The following is a 26,942-nucleotide window of genomic DNA, read 5'->3' as shown; positions in this document are numbered from 1 at the left end:
TGGAAAGAAAGCGTTGAAATCTGGAGGGAACATCCAGTTTCCACGCTGCTGTGATGGATGCTTACAAGCGGGTGAGATGGATATCAGAGTGCAGGAGCCCAGGAACAGATCCAAGACCTGAACACAAGGAGAGAAAGAAAGCGCGTGTGAAAATCTGGAGGAACCTCCAAGTTTCCAGCCACTGCTGTGATGGATGCTTACAGCGGGTGAGATGGATATCAGTGTGCAGGAGCCGCAGGAAGATCCAAGACTGAACACAAGGAGATTGGAAAGAAAGCGTTGTGAAATCTGGAGGGAACCTCCAGGTTTCACGCCTGCTGTGATGGATGCTTACAAGCGGGTGAGATGGATACAGTGCAGGAGCCCAGGAACAGAGTCCAAGACCTGAAACATAAAGGAGTTGGAAAGAAAGCGTTGTGAAATCTGGAGGAACTCTCCAGGTTTCCACGCCGCTGTGATGGATGCTTACAAGCGGGTGAGATGGATATCAGAGTGCAGGAGCCCAGGAACAGGTCCAAGACCTGAAACATATGGAGTTTGGAAAGAAAGCGTTGTGAAATCTGGAGGGAACCTCCAGGTTTCCACGCCGGCTGTGATGGATAATTACAAGCGGGTGAGATGGATATCAGTGTGCAGGAGCCAGGAACATCAAGCTGAAACAAAGGAGATGGAAGAAGCGTTGTGAATCTGGAGGGACCTCCAGTTTCCACGCCGGCTTGATCGATGATTACGCGGGTGAGATGGATATCAGAGTGCAGGAGCCCAGGAACAGATCAAGACCTGAAACATAAGGAGGTGGAAAGAAAGCGTTGTGAAATCTGGAGGGACTCCAGTTTCCAGCCTGCTGTGATGGATGCTTACAAGCGGGTGAGATGGATTCAGTGTGCAGGAGCCCAGGAACAGATCCAAGACCTGAAACATAGGAGTGGAAGAAGCGTTGTGAATCTGGGGGAACCCAGGTTTCCACGCCGCTGTGATGGATGCTTACAGCGGGTGAGATGGATATCAGTGTGCAGCAGCCCAGGAACAGACCAAGACCTGAAACAAAGGGATTGGAAAGAAGCATTGTGAAATCTGGAGGGAACCTCCAGGTTTCACGCTGCTGTGATGGATGCTTACAAGCGGGTGAGATGGATATCAGAGTGCAGGAGCCCAGGAACAGATCCAAGACCTGAAACAAGGGAGTTGGAAAGAAGCGTTGTGAAATCTGGAGGGAACCTCAGGTTTCCACGCCTGCTGTGATGGATGCTTACAAGCGGGTGAGATGGATGCAGTGTGAGGAGCCCAGGAACGATCCAAGACCTGAAACACAGGAAGTGGAAAGAAAGCGTTGTGAAATCTGGAGGAACCTCAGGTTTCCACGCCTGCTGTGATGGATGCTTACAAGCGGGTGAGATGGATATCAGAGTGCAGGAGCCCGGAACAGATCCAAGACCTGAAACAAATGGAGTGGAAAGAAAGCGTTGTGAAATCTGGAGGGACCTCCAGGTTTCCACGCTGCTGTGATGGATGCTTACAGCGGGTGAGATGGATATCAGAGTGCAGAGCCCAGGAACAGTCCAAGACCTGAAACAAGGAGTTGGAAGAAAGCGTTGTGAAATCTGGAGGGAACCTCCAGGTTTCCACGCTGCTGTGATGGATGCTTACAAGCGGGTGAGATGGATATCAGAGTGCAGGAGCCCAGGAACAGTCCAAGACCTGAAACATAGGAGTTGGAAAGAAAGCTTGTGAAATCTGGAGGGAACTCCAGGTTTCCGCTGCTGTGATGGATGCTTACAAGCGGTGAGATGGATATCAGAGTGCAGGAGCCCGGAAAGGTCAAGACCTGAAACACAAGGAGTGGAAAAAGGTTGTGAAATCTGGAGGAACCTCAGGTTTCCACGCTGCTGTGATGGATGCTTACAAGCGGGTGAGATGGATATCAGAGTGCAGGAGCCAGGAACAGATCCAAGACTGAACAAGGAGATTGGAAAGAAGCGTTGTGAAATCTGGAGGGAACTCCAGGTTTCACGCCTGCTGTGATGGATGCTTACAGCGGGTGAGATGGATATCAGGTGCAGGAGCCAGGAACAGATCCAAGACCTGAAACAAAGGAGATTGGAAAGAAAGCGTTGTGAAATCTGGAGGGAACCTCCAGGTTTCCACGCCTGCTGTGATGGATGCTTACAAGCGGTGAGATGGATATCAGAGTGCAGGAGCCCAGGAACAGGTCCAAGACCTGAAACATAGGAGTTGGAAAGAAAGCGTTGTGAAATCTGGAGGGAACCTCCAGGTTCCACGCCGCTGTGATGGATAATTACAAGCGGGTGAGATGGATATCAGAGTGCAGGAGCCCAGGAACAGATCCAAGACCTGAAACACAAGGAGAGTGGAAAGAAAGCGTTGTGAAATCTGGAGGGAACCTCCAGGTTTCCACGCCGGCTGTGATCGATGATTACAAGCGGGAGAGATGGATATCAGAGTGCAGGAGCCAGGAAAGGTCCAAGACCTGAAACATAAGGAGATTGGAAAGAAAGCGCTGTGAATCTGGAGGGAACCTCCAGTTTCCAGCCTGCTGTGATGGATGCTTACAAGCGGGTGAGATGATATCAGAGTGCAGGAGCCCAGGAACAGATCCAAGACCTGAACACAAGGAGAGTGGAAAGAAAGCGTTGTGAAATCTGGAGGGAAGCCTGCTGTGATGGATGCTTACAAGCGGGTGAGATGGATATCAGTGTGCAGGAGCCCAGGAACAGATCCAAGACCTGAAACACAAGGAGAGTGGAAAGAAAGCGTTGTGAAATCTGGAGGGAACCTCCAGGTTTCCACGCGCTGTGATGGATGCTTACAGGCGGGTGAGATGGATATCAGTGTGCAGCAGCCCAGGAACAGATCCAAGACCTGAAACATATGGAGTTGGAAAGAAGCGTTGTGAAATCTGGAGGAACCTCCAGGTTTCACGCCTGCTGTGATGGATGCTTACAAGCGGGTGAGATGGATATCAGAGTGCAGGAGCCCAGGAACAGGTCAAGACTGAACATATGGAGTTTGGAAAGAAAGCGTTGTGAAATCTGGAGGGAACCTCCAGTTTCCAAGCCTGCTGTGATGGATGCTTACAAGCGGGTGAGATGGATATCAGAGTGCAGGAGCCCAGGAACAGGTCCAAGACCTGAAACATATGGAGTTTGGAAGTAAAGCGTTGTGAAATCTGGAGGGAACTCCAGGTTTCACGCCTGCTGTGATGGATGCTTACAAGCGGTTGAGATGATATCAGAGTGCAGGAGCCCAGGAACAGGTCCAAGACCTGAAACATAAGGAGTGGAAAGAAAGCGTTGTGAAATCTGGAGGGAACCTCAGGTTTCCACGCAGCTGTGATGGATGCTTACAAGCGGGTGAGATGGATATCAGAGTGCAGGAGCCCAGGAACAGATCCAAGACCTGAAACACAAGGAGATTGGAAAGAAAGCGTTGTGAAATCTGGAGGGAACCTCCAGGTTTCCACGCCTGCTGTGATGGATGCTTACAAGCGGGTGAGATGATTCAGAGTGCAGGAGCCCAGGAACAGATCAAGACCTGAACACAAGGAGATTGGAAACAAAGCGTTGTGAAATCTGGAGGGAACTCCAGGTTTCCACGCTGCTGTGATGGATGCTTACAAGCGGGTGAGATGGATATAGAGTGCAGGAGCCCAGGAACAGATCCAAGACCTGAAACACAAGGAGATGGAAAAAAGCGTTGTGAAATCTGGAGGGAACTCAGGTTTCCACGCCTGCTGTGATGGATGCTTACAAGCGGGTGAGATGGATATAGAGTGCAGGAGCCAGGAACAGTCCAAGACCTGAAACATAAGGAGATTGGAAAGAAAGCGTTGTGAAATCTGGAGGGAACCTCCAGGTTTCACGCCTGCTGTGATGGATGCTTACAAGCGGGTGAGATGGATATCAGAGTGCAGGAGCCCAGGAAAGGTCAAGACCTGAAACATAGGAGTTGGAAAAAAGCGTTGTGAAATCTGGAGGGAACCTCCAGGTGTTCACGCCGGCTGTGATGGATGCTTACAAGCGGGTGAGATGGATATCAGAGTGCAGGAGCCCAGGAATAGGTCCAAGACCTGAAACACAAGGAGATTGGAAAGAAAGCGTTGTGAAATCTGGAGGGAACCTCCAGGTTTCCACGCCGGCTGTGATGGATGCTTACAAGCGGGTGAGATGGATATCAGAGTGCAGGAGCCCAGGAACAGGTCCAAGACCTGAAACATAAGGAGATTGGAAAGAAAGCGTGTGAAATCTGGAGGGAACCTCCAGGTTTCCACGCCGCTGTGATGGATGCTTACAAGCGGGTGAGATGATATCAGAGTGCAGGAGCCCAGGAACAGGTCCAAGACATGAACATAAGGAGTGGAAAGAAAGCGTTGTGAATCTGGAGGAACTACAGGTTCCACGCCGCTGTGATGGATGCTTACAAGCGGTGAGATGGATATCAGAGTGCAGGAGCCCAGGAACAAATCCAAGACCTGAAACACAAGGAGAGTGGAAAGAAAGCGTTGTGAAATCTGGAGGGAACCTCCAGGTTTCCACGCCTGCTGTGATGGATGCTTACAAGCGGGTGAGATGGATATGAGAGTGCAGGAGCCCAGGAACAGAACCAAGACCTGAAACAAAAGGAGACTGGAAAGAAAGCGTTGTGAAATCTGGAGGGAACCTCCAGGTTTCCACGCCTGCTGTGATGGATGCTTACAAGCGGGTGAGATGGATATCAGAGTGCAGGAGCCCAGGAACAGGTCCAAGAACTGGAACATAAGGAGATTGGAAAGAAAGCGTTGTGAAATCTGGAGGGAACCTCCAGGTTTCCACGCCGGCTGTGATGGATAATTACAAGCGGGTGAGATGTACATCAGAGTGCAGGAGCCCAGGAACAGGTCCAAGACCTGAAACATATGGAGTTTGGAAAGAAAGCGTTGTGAAATCTGGAGGGAACAGACTAACACAAACTAATGCTGTTTTTGACTTCTATTTATGCCCTCAGTAGGCGTGACCTAACGGCCGCACTTCAAAGCACGACCGAACTTCAAAGCACTCAGCCTTTTGACGCGTCATGTAATCTTGTTCTAATGGCGCAACTCCTCCCACTCATTCATAATCCGACCTCCGCGTTTGCACTCGTGCCTACAAGAGCGCCCAAATTTGAACATCACTGATGTTCATCGGATTTACAGAGTGACGACAACCCCGTCAGCATGTTAGATAAAGGATTTAAGTTATATGCTGCATCATATATACACAACTACGAAGGTAAGAAAACGTAAATTAACGACAAAGAAATGTTAGCTAACGTGAAATGCAAACACTACGTTACTCCGCTATGTGTTTCATTTGATGTCAATTCTCTACATTACATGTTTCCTTAAACGGTGTTTATAGTTGAGGTTTAACTAATGTCACTTTTGTTGTTAGACACTTTTATAATAGCGTTAGGTAGTTGGCTAACTAAGCAGGTAGTTAACTACCAATGCTACTCTTGCTACGTGTAAAGTATATATGTTTAAGATGTGTTGACATGAGTAGTACAGAAATAATGCTAATGGTTCTTGTATCTTTATTCAGTGTCCAAAAAACACAGGTTGACAGGGAAGTCGGTGTGAGAGCCCTGTGCTACAGGTCAATGAGGAAGAGTGAGGCACCACACAGACTAAGTGTAGGCAGGAAGCTGTGTAAAGTTGTTAATCCCTGTTCAGTGGGGTTCAGTTCATTTAAGCATTAGTTAAGTTCATTCCTGAAGGCCCATCAACTTGAATGTTTTCCTTGTCCCCTGCTTTATCACACCTAATTGACTAGTCAGATGTGTTTGGGTGATCAGAAACAAATTTACACCAAGTTAATACTGCAAATATACACAATCTAAGTTATTACAGTTATCAAGGATGGTAAATTGTTTTAATAGGGAGAGAAGGAAACACTAAGCATTCAGGAGGGTAAGCCTGTAGGGGTCAGTAACCATAACACTGAACTATGTTCCTGTTCGGCTCTTCCATGAAGATGATGTTACATTTTTAATTTTATTCTTTCTTCTTAGATTAAGCTTCTGGATTCATCGCCGGTGGTACTGACACATAGCCAGTGCTCCTGTGTGGCAGGTGCTGTTATGTGCAATCACACAGTGGCACTGCTCTTCCAAACAGCACACTACTCACAACTCAGAGTGCCGGTTGTCCCCCTGTGCATAGCTGCACCGAATCTGAACAGCAATGGCACAAGCCACGGACAGTGGTAATTTAAATAAGGTTAAAGTTTTTGAATTAGACCATGTTTACATATGAACAGCAACACCATCCATAGTAAATGTGTCTTCTGTAGGGTGTGAAGCCAGGACCTATCAACTCTATGATCTTCACTAAGCCGGTACCAAATAGGATGGCCCAGACTGGAGTACGGTAATTAGATTTGTAAATTTGGTTTCCTGTGTTACAAATGCATGTTGCTATTTGTTCATACATGCATGTGTCAGAATAGGTATAATTTACATACAACATTACACTTCTGAAGACGGCTAACTCAGTCATGTACATATATACATCCCAGTCTCTAACTTATGCACCACTGTTCACACTTTTAGTTTAGTTGTTGTTCAGTATAATAACCTTCTTCCTTACATTATTGTCATTGATGTTTCTTTAGGAGTGGATTCTACAGAGGCATTGTGGGTCCATTACCAGATCCCTGACCTGACAAGCCCCTTGTGGAAAGTGCCTTTGGGCTGGTGCAGGAGGGCAGTGTTCTGTCATGTCAGCAGCCGGTTTTGACAACCCGGTACATCACACTACACCGTGATGCACCACCAACACCGCACTTGCCTCTGGAGTATGGGTATGACATGAAGGAAACCCTGCTCGCTCAGACAGCCTGTGATATTTTCTCAAACCGCTGCGCTGAACCAGTTTCCAAAGAACATGCTGTGTGACACAATAAATATCCTTTAACCTGTTAACCTGTGGCTTCTGGAAGAAACTCGGGTGAGTCAGTCACTGCAAACACATTTGTATCATCAAGTGTTTGTCAAATGAAAATGATATGTTTTTCTACACTTAGGATAATTTTCTATGTTGCAGTGCAGTAAAGTGCACGTTTCTTCTGTGTTCAATCATACATGTTCTAATTGTTATAAACAGAAAAAATCTTTTCTTACTTAACTGCTTGATTCTTAACTTGTTTAACTGAAACATGATGAAATGTCATAGTATTATTTTTTTTTTTTAAATGTCCTTGCAGTGCATGTGTCTGCATTGTAACTTACTAATAAAAAGTCCTGTGTGTACTTTGGTGTGTGGTTTATGTTATTTATTGCAAATAAATAATAGTCATTTATTTTACAGTTACACACAATCTATATCTCTGGCATGGCATGGCAAGGCAATATCGGGTACATGCAATTCGAAACCTGACATTCCAGAGCAAAGCATGAAGCACACAGCACATGGTCAACGTGACTCATATGGAGACTGACAACATTACAAGGAATAAAGGAAAATTGAGGACTTAGCCACAGAAAAGACTTTTTCCTTTTTTGTTACAATAATTCGAAAAGGTCAACTATGATTTTTAAATTAATATCATAGGTGTGAGTTTAGAGTTCAGATTTTTTCTGCACATTCTTTCTTTTTGTATTTAATTATGATGGTAAATACATTTCGCAACATATCTGCCTGCACTTGCTCTTAAAGTAGGAACAGTTCACCTTTCCAGCTGTATGGCCATCAACTGATGAGTTTACTTTAATTGTTAGCCTATTGGTCAAAATGTATTGTTCTTCTGATTCATGTGTAATGCTTTACTCAAATAATACATCCACATTTCAGCACGTAAGCAGCTGTTTGTCTCAGTATTACCTGATAACATACTGAGGCCTGCTGATCACGAAGTATGTGGGAAATAAAAGCATGTTAGGAAGAGACTAGGGCCATTTTCAGTTCGCGCCTGCTTTCTCTCCAACGCCTTGGCTCAAAGAATGTGCTGATGCTGAAGTTGACCTCGACCTTGTGAGCCAATTTTTGTTTCATGTCCCACTTCACATGCTGCAGATGCTCCTGCAGCTCAGTCTTCTCATTGTTTGCAGGGATAACCATTCATTTGAGGAAGAGGAGTAGGAATGTAGTCCAAAGACAAATGGATGTGGAGAGGAACACTGGGACTTTCTCTCTTTCTATCTCTGTTTTTTCAGTTGCTAGTTTCCCCTCAAGAGGAATGAGCGCATGTTTGTGGGCTCTGTTGCCACATGTTGTGGTTCACTTTCTAGAATAAGGATGAGTTAGTTTCTGGTCAGACCACAGAGAAGCAGCCAGAAAGAAAACGTGCTTCCTTGTCAAGAACAAACACAAAACATTTGCATGACTTAGTGTAATTACTTGAGTACAGAGATTAGACTTAAAGTAGGATCATATAATTTGTGACAAATATTGTCAAAGGGAACTTATTATGCTCATTTCCCTTTTTTAAAACAATTCCTGCATTTTACCAGAGCGGTTTTGCATGATTCACAGTTTTAAAAAAAATCCTTAGCTTTTTGGCTGAGATGAGCATTTAGAGACATTCCATTCACCTGAAGTAATTTACAGCCAATAGTATAGCAAAACTGCCTGAACGAGGCATGACGGAGACACACTTTCGTGTTTTTTATGCAAAATTCTGACCCTACCTTCTGAATGTTGCTCATATTGTTTTTCCAGTCTTCTAATTTCCAATTTTGGTGAGTCTGTGCTGTCTTAGTTGACAGGAGTGGGACCTGATGTAGTCTGCTGTTGTAGACCATCTGCTACAGGATTCAATGTGTTATTCAGAGATGTCTTTCTACACACCTTGGTTGATATGAGTGGTTATTTGAGTTATTTCTGCTTTCCTATTATCTTGAAGCAGTCTCGCCATTCTCCTCTGACATCAACAAGGCATTTTTACTCAAAGGACTGCTGCTCACTGCATATGTTCCTCTTTTTAATCCCCAGAGATGGTTGTGTGGGAAAATCCTAGCAGATCAACAGTTTCTGAAATACTCAGACCAGCCTGTCTTACACCAACAAATATGCAAAGTTTAAAGTTACCTAACTCACTTTTCTTCCCCAAAAAAGTATGTGGATCCTTTAATATAACTGGAAGAATTTCTATCCTGCTTGTTCAGAATCATTATTGCTTAGGAAAAGAAATGCACAGAGAATACTTTTGCTAAATGTAGTCTTTTCGGTGAGGTTAGGATAGCACTTCAAGTGCAGCATCATCCTGGATTTAGGTGTCAAGACTGATATGCATCTTTCTCTCCCTGTGGCTTTTACATCTGGACTCAAACAGAATTGCAACTCGTGAAAGAATTGTTTCCATACAAACATGCAGACTGCCTTCCAGTTTAACTCCACTCCTCAGCTTGTATAAAACCCTTTATAGTTCACTCTGTCTCCCTGCCCCAAAAAGCCACAGTACAACCAGAGATTATATATGCCAAGTAATGAGATGAAGAATAGGGACGATGGCATGTGGAGTTGATGCTGAGGAGAATTTACAACATCTGCCTTCTTTGTTGTGGCAAATGTCATGGCACAGTGGCCCGTGGAAATGGGATGGACTCAAGTGCAGTTTCAAAACCGGAGGCGAGAGGTGCGGTGTAACAAAAGGTCTTTTATTCTCAATGTTTGGAAATCAACAGAAAACTCAGACTAGTAATAAGGAACGTAAACTAGATGTCTGAGGTAAGAGAAACTATGACCATAACGGAACTACGACTAGATTACAGGGACGACTGGGTGCAGGGACAGGGCAGGGGAAACTGTGGCTGGCCAGGGCACTGAAACAGAGGAGAGAGCAGTCAGGGGAATCCAACAGCGAGCTGTGAGTGCATCTAAGAATAATTACACTGAGCTGCCTTACGTGCTTGCAGGTGGAGGTTGCTTGGAGGAGAGGGGGGGGCAGGAGACAAAGACCCAGGTGGGTACAGCGTGCAATGCAGGGAGGCAGGCAGGAGAGACTGGCCGTTGGAAAAGGGAGAGGTTACCGGCAGCTGAAAACTGGAATCCAGGAGAGCTTGGTAGGTGGGTTCCAGATGCTGACGAGAAAACAGAAATAAGGTAAGTACACACGATGATTCACCAAGGAACAGACGTGAGGCCGAGAACTGACTAAAGTTGGCAGATAATCTGGCGAAGACTAGTTGTGTGCGCAGGTCATAAATACTGCCGGTATGATTGCCATCAGGTGAGGAACAACAAAGACTCCACCCAGGGGGGAGGAGCTGATGCTGTGGAAAACTACCCAGACCATGACAGCAAATGCATGAGTTGGACCAATGTTTTGGTTAATTTCATGTCTGAACCAGACATGAAGAACCCTCGGTTTCTTGTTATGAAACTGAGCGCTCTTATGGGATGAACAAGAAAATAATCTCATATATTGTAATTCAGAAAAAAATGAGAAATGAGAAAAATATATATATAAAAAAAAGCCAAAACAAAACACCGGTCATATCTTTAGAAAGCAACATTATGCCACAGACTGTCACTGTTGTGAGTCCATCCATTAGTTTGCAAAAACTTGTTATGAAGCCTCAAGCTGTGCACTTTTGCCATGACAGTCTAGACATGTTGAATCTGGGATATGACAAGTGAGTGTGGATTTCACTATTTAATTGAGGCACACGCTCAAAGGCTTGCAAGTTGTCAGTTACACAAAGGAGAACATAATTTATACAATGAAAGTCACATTGTATTAAATAAGACTTGAAACTAGTGACTCTGGCCACGAATTCATCAGGAAAGTGTTTCCTGAGGTTGTGGATCAAAGTCTTTGTTTTCCAGACTTCCATAGAAGAAGAATTATTTTCGAAACCAAATGAGTTCCCTCCTCATGGCCATCAGGAATACTGAAAGCTGAATTACTGGCTTCACTTTCCAAACGCCAAAGCTACATTCATGTTTTATATGCAGTCTATGGTTCTGGCATTTATTGTTACTGTGACTGTGAAGTGTCCCTTGTGTTAACGGCACAAACTGCTGACAACAATCCATGAACGCTCCAACCTCCTGAAAGAATTCACTGTCAAAGTCTTGTGTTCATCTATGGTAGGTCAGCTACACAGTATTACACAGGTGGTTCTAATGTTAAAATCTTTCTCCTGAGATACAAAGTTTTGAATTATCATGTGCCATGATAACTTACAGATCTCACTGTGCCATATTATCCCAGTAGAGCACTTTGATCAACGACTACAGGCTTGCTTGTCGTTCCTAGAGCCTCTAAAAGTAGAATGCGAGGCAGAGCCTTCAAGTCTCAGGTTCCTTTGTAGAACCATTTACACTTTGGATTCAGGAGACAGACGTCCCCTGTATTTTTAAGGTTAGCCTTAAAGTGTTCCTTTTTGAAACATCACTTAGTTATGCATCTTACATCAGTCTGTTGGAGGCCTTCCCATGATGGACACAGCATTTCTTCTCCACGTGTCTATGTGCCACTGCTGCACGTCATTAACAATGCCCTCTCTCTCCTGTAGTCTGTGTTTTGTTGATCGTTCTTCCTCTTTTATGTTTTTTCTTTAACCTAAGAGCTTGGTTCTGCTGAATGGTTCTTCCTATTAAATGGGAGTGATTTTTGGACTTCTCTCTGGTATTGTATGGCCTAGCTGATGATATAAAGCACTTTGAGGTGGGTGGTGTTATGCATTGGCTCTGTAACTGAACTAGCTAATTATTCTGTATGTAAAAAATAAAAAATAATATAAGAGAACCAATTATTTATCTTGTATTTTTAAAGGTTTTTTTTTTTTTCAGAATCATTTACAAAATGACTGCATCCATACTCAATAGTTTTTCGGGTACAAAATGTTAGTTTTCATCCTTTGATTAAACTCATTGGCACAATGTGGGTGTGATATCACACCAGAAAGAGATTTGAACAGGCAAAGGTCTCCCCACACTGTAAAATGTAATTCTAGATGTTTGTTATTTCAACATATTATTCTATATCAGTTTGACGATAGATGACTGAAGTTGTTGTTATAACATAGAATTACAAGTTAAAAACGTCCCAATTACACCAAAAAAAGCTAACTTGAAAACTCATGTCCAGCTAAATCAGAAACTTATGTGAACTTGACAATGTGGGTAAGTTGAGCACAGCAGGATTCAAAACTGCCTCACGTGACTGCTACCGAGGTGCATCATGGGGAATTGGCGGTTAACGACATGCTCACTTTACTTGGACGTTTTCTAATCGTCTTCTTTGGAATATGCTTTCAAGGTGAGTAACATTGGTTATAACTATAAGGAAAGAGAGCTACAAAAGTTGGAACATGTTTTGAATTTATGGCATGATGTGTGTTTTTCTCTTTTACCGAAATGTTTGCTTTAGCTAATGTAACTTTAGCCGACAAGGTCCAGCTTGTGTGTCATGACCAAACTTGACCTAATAAACTGACATGTGGCCTTTTTTATGGGTTTAATGTGGCACTGACCAAATCACAAGTATTGTGCCGCTAGCTTTAAGGTTGTGCACTCAACCACTGTTGCAAGCTAACTCAGCTAATTAATAAAGCTTATTTCATATTGTCTCTGTACTTGTAAATTTCTTTCAAGTTCACAGGCTGTTGTATTTTGGTGGAAGTTCATTTTGGCAATATTTCCAATAACTGACTGGGTTCAAAAAGAACTTTTTGGCAGGACTCGGATGCTTGTTGTCATCTGTTTACCCCTATGTAATCACTTAAGTTGTTATTAACTGCTGCATGCTAAGCTGCAAGAGTGCACTGAGGACTGAGACAAAATATGGTCTACAAACCAGCATTATATTAGTTTTTATCAGATAGTCCTCCAGTGTGTTTATTTTTTGCTTTAATTCTATTGTGCAGTTATTTGTTACCCTGAAATGCTTTATGCTTAACAACAGCTCACTATTTTGACTTATTTTTGAACTCTTGTGATCAGTATGACTAGATTATGTGAGTTTCCATACTAAAAGAGCTGTAGTGATAAAATAATTGGCATCAGAGACACTGATTTTTGGCATGGTATACTGCAGAAGTTTTTTTTTTTTTTGTTTTTTTTTTTTGCATAATTTACCTTTTAATTAAACTGCATTCCCTGTATTGTAACAAAACTAATATTGTTTATATGTCAGAAAATTAGCAAACATGAATAAATGGCGAAAACAATATAATTATAACATATATTTTTATTTTACTTATTTTAGGTCTGTGAAGCCAAACTTGATGCTGGGGATTTATTTTTGTCAGTGGAGTCAAATGGTAAGTTACAATTTGTGCATTTTGTCATACTGGAAACACCACAGATTATATTGTAACTTAACAGCTCTGTAGAACAAATGATATAAAGATTGTAGTGTCAGGGTACTTCTTAAGAAGTAATATGGCACTATTGATGATCGCATGCAGGTGGCATAAACTAAATATTCAGACCTGTTACCAACAAATGATTCATTAACAAAAGCAATGGAGCAGACTGTTTAGGTTCTTGTGGTTGTAATAACATCCATAACTGCAAGTTTGTCATTAATTTATTTTCACAGGTCTAGATGATCACATCTGTCTTTGTCATTTAAATGAGGTGGACTTGCAAACTTTGCACTTTTTGGGGGTAAATTGCTGTCCACTACATATACACAGAATGTGCACAGTATTTCAGATCTAAAAAGGGAGTATGTAATGGACTTGCTGGCTTTAATGTAAAAAGCCTGTTGTGTAACTTTAATGAGGCAGTTGGACTAAAACAGTATTGCTCATCAAGGTAAACATCTGAGGAATAAGGAAATTGTTACTTGTCCTTTTACTCAGTGTTCTTTTAATCGCACGTTTACTAAAGTTTTACATCACATAAGTCATTTTCACAATCATTCTACTTTAAAAGATTTCGAGACAGAGCTTATTGTTCTCTGAACTTCCTTGTTTGCTGAACGGCAGGTAAAGTTCATCTTTTTGTTTGTTTGCTTTTGTGTGTTTGTGTTTTCTCTAATGGGCCTCAGATGACTGTTTGCTTAAATTTGGGTCTCAAAGAATCTTTTTTTTATTCTGCCTGTACTCTCCACCCCTCTTCTTCTATTGCTCAGGTTGAAGCAGAATTTGCCCGTCTTACATCTGTTGACCTGAAAGGGTTCCTTTTTGCTGTGCTTGACCATTATGGAGAGGTTCGTGGAGCTGTAGAAAATCAAGAGCGGCATAGGAGGGCTAACTAGGCTCATAAAATGCTTCGGTGATGATGTAAGTGTTCAACTGCGAAATCTAATCCTTTGTTTAAGTTTTAGGTTATCCAGTTCAACTGATGAACTCATTGAAAGAAAGCTGATAAGTAAAGTCTGTCATCATATTTCACAACTGGACATTTAGTGTGGTAACTTTTACAGAATCTGTGTATATTGGTGGTAGGTTGGATATCATATTCTACTTGAATGTCCTGATAAGCCTGATTCAAAATCTCCAATGATAATCATATATTGATGGAATTATGTATCAAAAAGCTGTGAATTTGGAGCTGTCTACATGCTTTATAAACACTGTTTAAAAAATGTTTTGGTTTTCTTTTTGACTTCTTTAACCAGAGCCCTACACAAAGGAAGAGGACAGAGGACCTCATTTTCTAAAGGAAGATCCCTCACACACTTTCAAGACTGTGAAGGTTAGCATTGTTTCTTTTAGTAAATTTAATAATGACAGCACCACAGTGGATTTTAAATGAAACATATGGCATCTATGAAACAATAGATGCCACATGATAACATGTGTACTTTTTCCTCACCAAATGTATTATTACAAGATCTTTGACACTGGATTTGGTCTAGGTTTCAGAGAAACTAACTGGCAAGCTAGCATTGATATTATTAGTGTCTTGTGTTTATTCATGTCTTCACCAGGGTCTTTGACATTTCGCTGCTGTACTGTTCACTTCAGCTTTACGTTTGATTTCTCACATTGTATATTGTAATGGCAGAGATATTAGGATATTTAAGGGGCTGCAGTGGCTGCTACAGCTGTGGGGGGCAATACTTTGGTGAAATGTCCTGGACCCTGGAAAAGAGACTGTGTAGACTGGGTAAGCAATTAAAGGTTACTGGCCGAGAGTCATTGGGCAGCTGGGTAAAGGTGGATGTTGATATTCAGTGCCAATTATGCAACCTGTTCAGCCACGTCTATATGCTCTTTTTTCATGCTGTTAATATAGGGGGAAAAAATAAACTTTAATCAATAAACTGATTAAAGAAGCATTGTCTATGCAGCCATAATCTGATCCTGTGGTGTAGCGGCAGTTTGCACATTTCATGTATTCTCAGCCAGATTTGGTTTAGAGCACAGCCAATATTTAGCATAAGTAGATTTAAATTCACACACTGGTGATGGCAAGCTACATTGTAGCCACAGCCGCCCTGGGGCGCACTGACAGAGGCGAGGCTGCCGGACACTGGCACCACCAGGCCCTCTGACCACCACCAGTAGGCAACAGGTGAAGTGTCTTGCCCAAGGACACAACGACTGAAACTGTCGGAGCCGGGGCTCAAACCGGCAACCTTCCGATTATAAGACGAACTGTCAACTCTTGAGTCACGATTCAGTCATCCACCCATGTGTGTGAATGACTGAATGTGTAAAGCACTTTGGAGTCCTTAGGGGACTAGTAAAGCGCTATACAAATACAGGCCATTTACCATTTAAATTGAAAATTTTGTTTGAATTCTGCAATTGAAGACATGCTCAGTTATTTATGAACATGGTCTTTGTTTAAAGCAAGAAATGGATTTGTAACATGGGCGTGCATATCTCATTCTGAAAAAACTTTAACAACTAATAAGTGTTACCCAAAGCCAATCACCATCATCCAAAGCATCAGTATGGCTCTTCTTTGGAAAGACATGAATTGTTAAGCACAAGGGATATTGTGTAATTGTAATTGTGTAATTTTTTTTTTTTTTTTTTTTTTTTTGTCTTTGAACCCTTTTGTAGCCGACAGGTATTGAAGACACGTTTTCTAAGAGGATGAAAGTTGGCATTGTGATGGTGAAAGAAGAAGACATCATCGATGTGTTGGTTGTCCTTGAGGCGGCAGTAATCCTGTCTAATCTGAGGAATGTCTCAAGTGCCATTTCCATGCTGATGGGCCTTCTTTTTGCCCTCAACATAGACTATCCAAAGGAACTTAAGGACATCTTTGAAGTCATTCAGAACATCCTAATGAACATTGGTGGAAGGCAGTGCATCTCACTAGTGCATGGTCTAAGAAACAGACTCTTGCAGAAAGCCATGCAGAACTGTAATTGTATGCTCACAGCATACAATTGCCTTAGTGTTAAGGACAGTTTTTATTTTACTGTTTGTTTTTGTATTCTTGCAAGTTCTCATTCTCACTTTTGTATGTCACTAAATGACTACACTTTACATTCCAGATTAGACAATTACTCATTTGTTCATGGTTTAAGAAACTTATGTGAACAACAATATAATGCTGGACTCTGCAGATGCTTATCTCATGCAAGTCAGTAGTTTTTCCTTTGTTTTGCAATTGAGCAGACTCAAACTGATGTTTCTGAAATATCCATCTTATCAAATGTTTCAGAAGCATGCACTCATTTTCAGAGATATTGGTTCTGTGGAATTTGTTGCAATTGTAAACGAAGACAAATACAAGAGTTTGATGTCTTAGTTGTTATAAACTGATCTTTACTGTCACTTATCAAAGGTTTTGTACTATTTTAATATTTCAAGTTTTATGCTAACAGGTGTGACTGAGCACAATGAAGTTTAAAAATTTTGCAAATGTAAAGAATAACTTTTCTAAAATAGCAAGTGTCCCGTTGATACATTACATTAATGCAGACTTTATGTTGTTACTTCACAAGAATCACTACTGCTCCTAGAGTATTGGTCAGAATTTAATCTTCACCCAAACTGGGCTCAAGACCAAGTTCAAATTTATTGTTTCACAGGGAGCAGCCTTTGAGTTTTGATGGATTGTGAGCCTGATGAGCTACGTCACTGATTTTTCTGTTTCTCAGATGACTAAGATGGCACAATAAATGGTGAATGTTGGGCGCTCATGAGTAATTGTCTTGTCATGTTCTTAAAACAAACTTTCTGTATGAAATGATCAGATAGACTTTAATGGAATCTGTGGGTTTTTATTTTTTTTTCTGTAAACAACAGAAAATTTATTTAAAGGAATGTAGATATTTAAACCTGAGATCTAAGATAAACCTAACAGGTAGTTTTGCTGAAATGGATGTTAGAAAGCTAAAAAACAAAACAAAACTTAAGATGTTTAATACACATTTTTCTTTACATCCAGTCAATCAACTCTGATAATTAAAATGAAACTGATTTACAAGTTCACTCAGCTACCTTAAGGAGCTCAGTTAATTAATAAACTTAAATCAACTTAGCTAACAGATTATGTTAGTTAAGCTAAAATAGATTCCTAAGTTAAAAGAACTACTAAAGTATTTGAATTAACTAAAAAACCCAAGTCAACTGAACTAGGACAAGAGTTTAAACAATAGATTATTTTAATTTAGCTGAAAGGGTTTTCCCAAGTAAAGATGACAATTAAAGGAGTTGAACTGACTAACAAATCTCAGTCAACTAAACTAAGACGAAAGTTTAGACAACATGTGATTTTTCATTAAGATAACAATTGGTTGTGTTATAAGAACAAACTCTATTTCTTGACTTAACTTAAAATTTTAAGGCAGCCCTGTACCTGATATTTTTAAGTTGAAACAACAAGTTATATTTTACAGTGCATGATTTTCCAGCCTATTCTATGGACTAAAATTGACTAAAATTATTATTTTAGTTTCATCAGACCTCTCCATTGTGAACTAAAATGGCTCAGAATGATCAATATATTAAAAACATTTGCTCTCTCTGGAAAAAAAACCCCTCACTCACTATCAGAAAACATCTGATCTTGTGGTTAGAGACAAAAAAATATACTTGAAACATCAGTACAATAGTCTACATGTGTGTAAAAGTAGTCCCTCTTGCATACCTTCACGCTTTGATGTATCAAATAAAAAGTTAAAGTCTTACTTTCCTGCAGGATAACTGAAACCATGTTGACACGACTTCACAGCCTTTATTCAGACTGCCGGCCACGGGGGGATTTTTCATCCAATCATTTTTACATCCGTTTCACATGTGGAAACAATCATACACGTGATTACAGCTAGAAGCTGTCAGTCAAAACACCTATGTGTTGTACACCTCCACATGCCTCAGCTGTGTGATCTCTGTGACACACACACACATGTCCAACTTAACTTCCTCCCTCTCTTTTCTTTTCACCTGCTGACGTGCAGCGATTTCCTGCTTCCAATTCCCCTCCACAAATCTGCAGAAATAATTATTGATATTATTTTAGGATGAGCAGGGATGTTTTTCAGTTTTTGTGAGACATTAAAAGGGAGAAGAGCTGTTAGAAAGTCTTTTCAGAGTGATTGGATCAATCTTTTCAACCTGCAAAATCAAACTTTTCTGATTTGTTGTTTAGAGATGCTAATTCCCCACTGGTGTATTTTTTTGATCACATGAATGCTACTCCCGCTAACAACTGACTGTGACCGTGGAGTGCTGGAGGGAGGAACTATCCCAGTATAATTTCCAGAAGCAAAGATGCCACCAAAGACGACTGTGTTAACCCTTTAAAGCCGGTAGGAGCGGGCACGCTCTGTTGTGCGTAACTGTTTTTAAATCCCGGTAGCACTGCAACCATGTAAGCTAGCGCAATAATTTTTTTTGCATATGAAACCGGAGGAGTTGTACTTACATTTTATGCCATCAGCTTGTCCTAGGTCACGGTTTCCTTCCACATATAGCTTTGCAAAAACTGCATAAAAAGCGCTTGCAGCAACAAAAACATAATATTCCAGAAACACGCTTTGCCGATCCAATCAGCTGTTTGTAACACTTCCTACTCCATCAGCACGAACTATGGCATGTCCGCCGTGAGCTGCCCGAAACCGGAAGTGACGTCATTTTGCGGAAATGTAGTTTTTTTTTACCATCAGGGGCTTATGAGCCTATACTTGTGTTTTTAAAAGTTATGTTTGACTTTATGACTTTCTGTGTCGTTTCTGGGATGCCTAGGACTCATATTGCACTGCTGGAAATAGTTTATTTTGATACATATGCTGGGTTTTTTTTTCGCAAATTTGCATTATAATATTTATTTTCGATTTTCCTGCAGTATATGAAAATTGGTGTATGTCAAAAATAAAACTATGAAGACACTTAAAATAAATTTCCTGTGGTGGGAAACTAGTTTGTGCAACTTTTTTGTATTTACAGTTTTGAGGGATAAGCCTCTTAAATTTCTCTAACTAGAAATATATGTTAAAAAAACAAAAACGATTTTCAATTTTTTGTAGTTTATTGCACTTTTTTTTGCAATTTATGTACTTACTATGCACTTAATGCATACATATTATTAAAATTTGGGTTATAATGGTTGTATTGATGTATATCAACTTGCAATGCTCCCAAAAATGGCACTACAGCATGTAAAAATATAATATAAGCTCTGGCGGACTTGGTTCTATGGTAGGTCTTAAAGGTAATCCAGGTATCCAGGTAAGGAAATCCTATAACGTTTGTTCTCTTAAATTCAAGCCACAGAGATGTGGTGTTTAGAAACAATGCATCTCAAATGTTCTGATACTCCTGATGCATACGGGATCCCTACAGGCTTTCGAGAAGGCAGCTGACCTTCTCTCCTGGATCGGCTGGAGCTTTCTTTAGGTGCCTTCCCAGCTTTGACAAAAGTCCAGCTGGAGTAACCACATTTACTCAGGGCATTCTTGATGTGATGTTCTTCTGCTTCTCTGGCCGCTGTGTCTGTGGGGATGGTGTTCGCTCTCTGTTGTAGCATCCTGATGACAACCAGTTTATGCTCCATTGGATGATGAGAGTCAAACCTTAAATACTGATCCGTATGCGTAGGTTTACGGTACACATCAGCTTTTAGATGTCCCCCATTACTGATGGAAATGTCACAATCTAAGAAGGCTACCCTTCCACTTCAGACAGTCTATCACCCTCTTCCTGTAACCATTTCCTGGGTCTTGTTTCAGGGGCTCATAAGTATTTTCGTCACTGAGCAGTGACGAAATGTTCTCATGATAGTCTTGCTGGTTTAGCAAAACTGTGCACCTACCTTTGTCTGCCTAAAGGATGATAATGTGATGGGAGTGCCTTCCTCTCCTCCATGCTGATGTTGGATGCTGGGGCTTTGCGTTGCTGAGACAGACCGAAACGTCTGCCCGTAGTTGCTCTGCTTCCACGTCTGCAATATTGTTCTTTCAAATTGCTCTTGCTGTGGCTGTGATCAGTTCCACTAGCGGGATTTGTCTTGGCGTCACAGCAAAATTCAAACCTTTAGCAAGGATGTTTTTCTCTGTTTGGGTGAGCTGTCTTTCAGACAAATTCTTCACCCACTTGTCCACATCCTCGGTATGGCATCCTTCTCTCTTCTGACCACTGAGGACACTCTTTGTATTTTGCTGTGGTTTCCGACGCACAACAAGTCAAACTCTGTTGCCGGTTTTTAGACTTCTCGTGCTGTGCTAGACGATCCTTCTCGGTGAATTCAAACACCTTTTTAAGAGTATTGTCATCTAGAAGCATTGTAAGTCTCTGTTGGATCCACTCCTCTTCAGATTTTAACACGTCGATGGTAAAACTTGTTTGCCTCACCCGTTCATTAAGCAGCTTTTAGCAGACTTTTAGGAGTAATCCTGTCTTGTCGGCATCTGAGGCTGAATCTCAGGTGGTTCCTGTAATCAGCCATCTTGCATGCTGTTTGATCATACTGACGTACTGATCTACTTACCTGGATGATTGAGCATGCATCAAGATGTTATACTTAGAAAGTGTTAGTACATTTGTGAACGCTACTCTTCAGTAGCGCTGGATGCTAAAAGAAGCAGTTGCCATCTTTCTGATGGTAAATGGCCTGCATTTGTATAGCGCTTTACTCAGTCCCTAAGGACCCCAAAGCGCTTTACACTACATTCAGTCATTCACCCATTCACACACACATTCACACACTGGCAATGGCAAGCTACATTGTAGCCACAGCTGCCCTGGGGCGCACTGACAGAGGCGAGGCTGCCGGACACTGGCGCCACCGGGCCCTCTGACCACCACCAGTGAAGGTGAACCACATTGAAGTTCACCTGTTTAAACAAATCTACATTTTATTATTTCAGCAGTACATATGCAGCATTTTAGTGGCACATATAAACAGTACACAAAGTATATAGCTCTGTGAGTTTTCAGGTGAAATCCTTTTTTAATTCCTAAGCTCTTCTATCTGTTATGAGCTGCACAGTGTTATAAAAGATACACAGAACACAGCCAAGACACAACATACCTACATCTGTGATTTTCTAGCTTTTTGAACCAAAGAAAAAGCAATGCATAACAGAACAATCAGATCCTTTCACTATATGGGGTTAAGTGTTTTTTAAATTTATTTTGTCACCAATCTGCAGCTCTTTTTATTTAGAAATGTCCAAAGAAATTAAGTCTGCTGAAAAATACAGAGAATATGATCTGTAAAAATCAACATGCTTTTTTTTCAGTTCAGTCTTACATTCACTGACTTTAAAAAAATTGCAATTTTTGTCCCTTTACTTCTTGTTTGTTAAGTTGGAAATGAAATGGCACAAAATCCAATTTGAATTTGAGCTGGAAAGAAAAGCTGAAGAAACTGCCACTTGGATGCTATGAAGATATACTGTAACTTTAATTAAAAACATGTTAAAATTACAAATAAAAAAACATGTATAAATACTGTAGTATACTACAAACTGCCCTTTATTTTCTAAAAAACTAATGCCAGTACAAAATGATTTACTTAAAAAAAATTCAACCTTCTTTGCTTGTTTTATGGTTAACTTAACATATCGGTTTTTTAAAAGGAGATGACAAACAAACAGAGAGAAAAAATATGGAAGGAGTCAAGGGTGTTATCTTTGGCTGTTGTTTTATAAAGAAAGTAATAACTCTGGAGCCAAAGTGCTGAATCTGACGCCTCTAGAAGATAAATGAGAGACATCAGGCCCAAGCTCAGAGGCCTGGCCGCCACACAGTCGTACGGAAAGCTACAGATGTTGCTGTGCACAAAAAAGTGTGCAGCTGTGTATTTACTTTCATTTATGGACCTGTGAATGGGATGGAAATTATACAACTAAAATTCTGATTGGTTCCATTAATCTGTGGATAAATATATAACTAGAAATGTAACCATTTTGCATTTCAAATTTCTAACACTCTAAATCGGTTTATTAACTTTACTATGTCAAATTTGATTGGATCCTGTTTTAACTGCAAATTATTGTTGCTATAGCATTTCCCCACTTTGGCAACTTTCTTTAGCAAATTTAATTTAATATATTTGTGAAATGTGAAGGATTACATAAGGTGGAGTCAGAAAAACAGCTCAGCGAGGCCATTTTTCATGCGTGATGAGGGTGTTGAGGAGGTTCAGTGTCATGGTGAGCTGCAGCATTTCACATTTCATTTGCTTTATCGCTTCCTGTGCTCCGAAAAGAATTTCCACATATCCTTCTGCCTGATGTCTAAGAAGAATTTGAATGAGAATGAAATAATCTGCTGTAAATTCAGCCAGGAGTTTACTCTTCAACGCACAACTATTATGGAGATTTCTACAATAAAAAAATATCTCCATTATATGATATCGATGCAGGCAGTGTTTGTGTGGGAGTGGCTTAGGGCTGCAATCACAGACTGGATTCAGTGACATAGCCTGAAAAAGTGAAAGTCTCAAACCTGCATTCTTTTAATGGCCAGCAGGGGGTGAAAATATAAGTCTACAAGCGTATTTGCAGATCTTTAACCTCAGTGAACACTTTTTACCAGATTCACGGCTTCAGAGTATTTTTTTAATATAGTACAATCTTTATTTTTCAATTGTAGTTTCATTGAGGATAAAATAGTAAAGCAGGGCCTGCCTTTGGATGTGGCTTCTTTCTTCAGCATTGAGTTTCTCAGACAGATCCTCCCATGCTTTTCATAACTAGTTTCAAAAACACAAAAACAGTAATGCCACTGGCCACAATGCTCACTTTTATATACAATCCAATGGTCTACTTTCCAGATTAAATTTATACAAATTTAGATTTTATGCAGAGTAAATAGAAAGTCAAAGATGCAAAGTGATGCAAATACAATATTTCAAATATTTTAAGAACAGGTAAAAAAAAAAAAAAACCCATCATGCGTGGCAGTAAAAGCCTGTGTGCAGTACAAACTTACTGCTGCTTGTACAGACCTGCAGCTGAAAGATTTACCTTTGCTTTAATGTAGAAAACAACAACAAAAGAAGATGTCAGTTATTGGTTGTAACTGTATTTGTGAAAGATACAAAAGGCAAAACTTTGGTCTGAACACTGTATTGTTGAAACATTTATTGGCATTAGTGATTTATCTAATGATTATTTGTTGTTGTTTCTTCTATAAAATATTAAAAAATACAAAATCCTGTCACACAGAAAGTTTAAGAAGATAATGTGAAGAGTTTTTGTTAATGTACTGATTAGCTGAAAAACTATTTGACCTCTAATGTGTTTTATATCATTAAATAGAATGAGCAACAATACAGATGTTTAATCGTTGTTGCATATATTAAAGTGATTATGAAAAAAAGCCCAGCAGCCCAGAGTTTTCATTGCCTTTCACTATTATGCAGACACGATGGAGGTATGTAATGTAATGCAGATGTCACATGTGATGATTTAATGTGATCAGCTAGCCAAAGAACACTGATACTGTATGCAGATGTAATCGATGACAGAAGGTATTATGTGGTGCATTCACAAGATTATGCGAAAACTTGACCTCTGACCTTGATCTTGAAGTCAAAGTAACTGTAATTTGAATTTGTGGAAAAATTTTAGTAGACACACCCACAGCATCAAGTTCGACACCATACATCAACTCATTCACAAGTTATCACATTCACAATCTCGGCACTCAAGTTTGTGAATGTGATAGCTTGTGAATGTGTTGATACACACAGCATCAGTTTGAAAATTAAAGTAACTTTTAAAGTGGCTGCATGACAAAGGATGACGTGTGCCGTTCCTTTTCTGGTACAATGACAGGTTTTGAGTGGCAGGAAGGATGAAGACTCCCAGTTTGTAATTTCCCTTGTTTCCACCCACTCATTGCCAAATCTTTATTTTCTCCTGCTTTCATTCATGTCATTAAAATTTGTCATCTTTAATTTTCTTGGTGTTTAAATGTTGTTTTATCTCATTTGTTCACCTTTTTCTTATTTTCTGCCTTGTCCAATCCCTGTGTTCTCATGTTATTCTCTTTGTTAATTTGTTTTCGTTTGGGTCTTTTTAAATGTTGCTTTTGTTTTGTTATAATTTTTTTCCACATGCATTTAGTTCTTGTTTCCTCTTCGTATTTCTCATGTTTTTGAGATTTTCTTGTTGTATTTTGTTTTTTGTTTCAGGCTGTTCTTTTGTGCATTTTTTTCCTCATTGTGTTTCCCCTCACAGAACCAAAACTGATTTCTAAAGAAATACAATTTAAGTATCAGCTTGAACACGAGCCTTTCATCATTTTAAGAAAACTTAACCTGTTACATTGACCTTGAGGTCGTTTGAGATTACTGAAATTTAAAATCACCTGTTAATAGATAAACACGGTATCAGTTCCTACATCACCTCATTCACAAACTTGTCTATGCCACCATTATCAGCCTTTTAGGACTGAGGGGTAAAAACTTGTTGGTTATATTAAATTTAGTACGAGCAGCTTTCATATTTAACATTTAATAAGTTGAGTTTGTATTATCATCACAATAATGAGTAGGGCATAAATGTTTTATAAACAATGTGTCCTGTTTCATTCACATTTCACTCTGTTTGCCACTTTATATGGATTAACATGGAATAACCTAATGGAAAAGGCATATTGTTTTATTTCATGTTTATTTATTTAAAAATGAAAGCAAAGATAACATGCAGAGGTCTTCGTCCAGCGAGGTCCAAGTAAAGGCGAAAAAGTTAAGTCCACTGGTGATGAAAGCGTCGTGAAATCTGGAGGGAACCTCCAGGCTTCCACGCCGGACTGTGACGGACACTTAGAAGCGGGTGAGATGGATATCAGAGTGCAGGAGCCCAGGAACAGGTCCAAGACCTGAAACACAAGGAGAGTGGAAAGAAAGCGTGGTGAAATCTGGAGGGAACCTCCAGGTTTCCATGCCGGATGTGATGGATGCTTACAAGCGGGTGAGATGGATATCAGAGTGCAGGAGCCCAGGAACAGGTCCAAGACCTGAAACATATGGAGTTTGGAAAGAAAGCGTGGTGAAATCTGGAGGGAACCTCCAGGTTTCCATGCCTGCTGTGATGGATGCTTACAAGCGGGTGAGATGGATATCAGAGTGCAGGAGCCCAGGAACAGATCCAAGACCTGAAACACAAGGAGATTGGAAAGAAAGCGTTGTGAAATCTGGAGGGAACCTCCAGGTTTCCATTTCTGCTGTGATGGATGCTTACAAGCGGGTGAGATGGATATCAGTGTGTAGGAGCCCAGGAACAGATCCAAGACCTGAAACACACGGAGAGTGGAAAGAAAGCGTGGTGAAATCTGGAGGGAACCTCCAGGTTTCCATGCCGGATGTGATGGATGCTTACAAGCGGGTGAGATGGATATCAGAGTGCAAGAGCCCAGGAACAGGTCCAAGACCTGAAACATATGGAGTTGGAAAGAAAGCGTTGTGAAATCTGGAGGGAACCTCCAGGTTTCCATGCCTGCTGTGATGGATGCTTACAAGCGGGTGAGATGGATATCAGAGTGCAGGAGCCCAGGAACAGATCCAAGACCTGAAACAAAGGAGAGTGGAAAGAAAGCGTTGTGAAATCTGGAGGAACCTCCAGTTTCCACGCCTGCTGTGATGGATGCTACAAGCGGTGAGATGGATATCAGAGTGCAGGAGCCCAGGAACAGATCCAAGACCTGAAACACAAGGAGATTGGAAAGAAAGCGTTGTGAAATCTTGAGGGAACCTCCAGGTTTCCACGTCAGCTGTGATGGATGCTTACAAGCGGGTGAGATGTACATCAGAGTGCAGGAGCCCAGGAACAGGTCCAAGACCTGAAACATAAGGAGATTGGAAAGAAAGCGCTGTGAAATCTGGAGGGAACCTCAAGGTTTCCACGCCAGCTGTGATGGATGCTACAAGCGGGTGAGATGGATATCAGAGTGCAGGAGCCCAGGAACAGATCCAAGACCTGAAACACAAGGAGATTGGAACAAGCTTGTGAATCTGGAGGGAACCTACAGGTTTCCACGCTGCTGTGATGGATGCTTACAAGCGGGTGAGATGGATATCAGAGTGCAGGAGCCCAGGAACAGATCCAAGACCTGAAACACAAGGAGATGGAAAGAAGCGTTGTGAAATCTGGAGGGAACCTCCAGGTTCCACGCCTGCTGTGATGGATGCTTACAAGCGGGTGAGATGGATATCAGAGTGCAGGAGCCCAGGAACAGATCCAAGACCTGAAACATAAGGAGATTGGAAAGAAAGCGTTGTGAAATCTGGAGGGAACCTCCAGGTTTCCACGCCTGCTGTGATGGATGCTTACAAGCGGGTGAGATAGATATCAGAGTGCAGGAGCCCAGGAACAGATCCAAGAAGTGAAACACAAGAGAGTGGAAAGAAAGCGTTGTGAAATCTGGAGGGAACCTTCAGGTTTCCACGCCTGCTGTGATGGATGTTTACAAGCGGGTGAGATGGATATCAGAGTGCAGGAGCCCAGGAACAGATCCAAGACCTGAAACATAAGGAAATTGGAAACAAAGCTTTGTGAAATCTGAGGGAACTCCGGTTTCCACGCCTGCTGTGATGGATGCTTACAAGCGGGTGAGATGTATATCAGAGTGCAGGAGCCCAGGAACAGGAC

General features: G+C 41.1%; 1 long non-coding RNA gene across 2 annotated transcripts; it reads left to right on the top strand.

Moving 5' to 3' along the window:
• The first annotated feature begins 5,199 nt into the window (after positions 1–5,199).
• LOC109198114 (uncharacterized) lies at positions 5,200–7,222 on the top strand. Of its 2 annotated transcripts, none has more exons than XR_002059090.2 (4): positions 5,200–5,267; positions 6,049–6,242; positions 6,330–6,406; positions 6,651–7,222. It is a non-coding gene; the product is annotated as an uncharacterized LOC109198114 (long non-coding RNA). The 2 variants fall into 2 exon arrangements; XR_002059089.2 differs by lacking the exon at positions 5,200–5,267 and adding an exon at positions 5,613–5,670.
• Positions 7,223–26,942: the final 19,720 nt, after the last annotated feature.

The sequence above is a fragment of the Oreochromis niloticus genome, unplaced genomic scaffold (genome assembly GCF_001858045.2).
Source record: "Oreochromis niloticus isolate F11D_XX unplaced genomic scaffold, O_niloticus_UMD_NMBU tig00008712_pilon, whole genome shotgun sequence".
In the NCBI taxonomy this organism is placed as follows: Eukaryota; Metazoa; Chordata; class Actinopteri; order Cichliformes; family Cichlidae; genus Oreochromis; species Oreochromis niloticus.
Note: the sequence above shows the minus strand (reverse complement) of the source record. Positions and strands in the feature narration are given on the sequence as shown.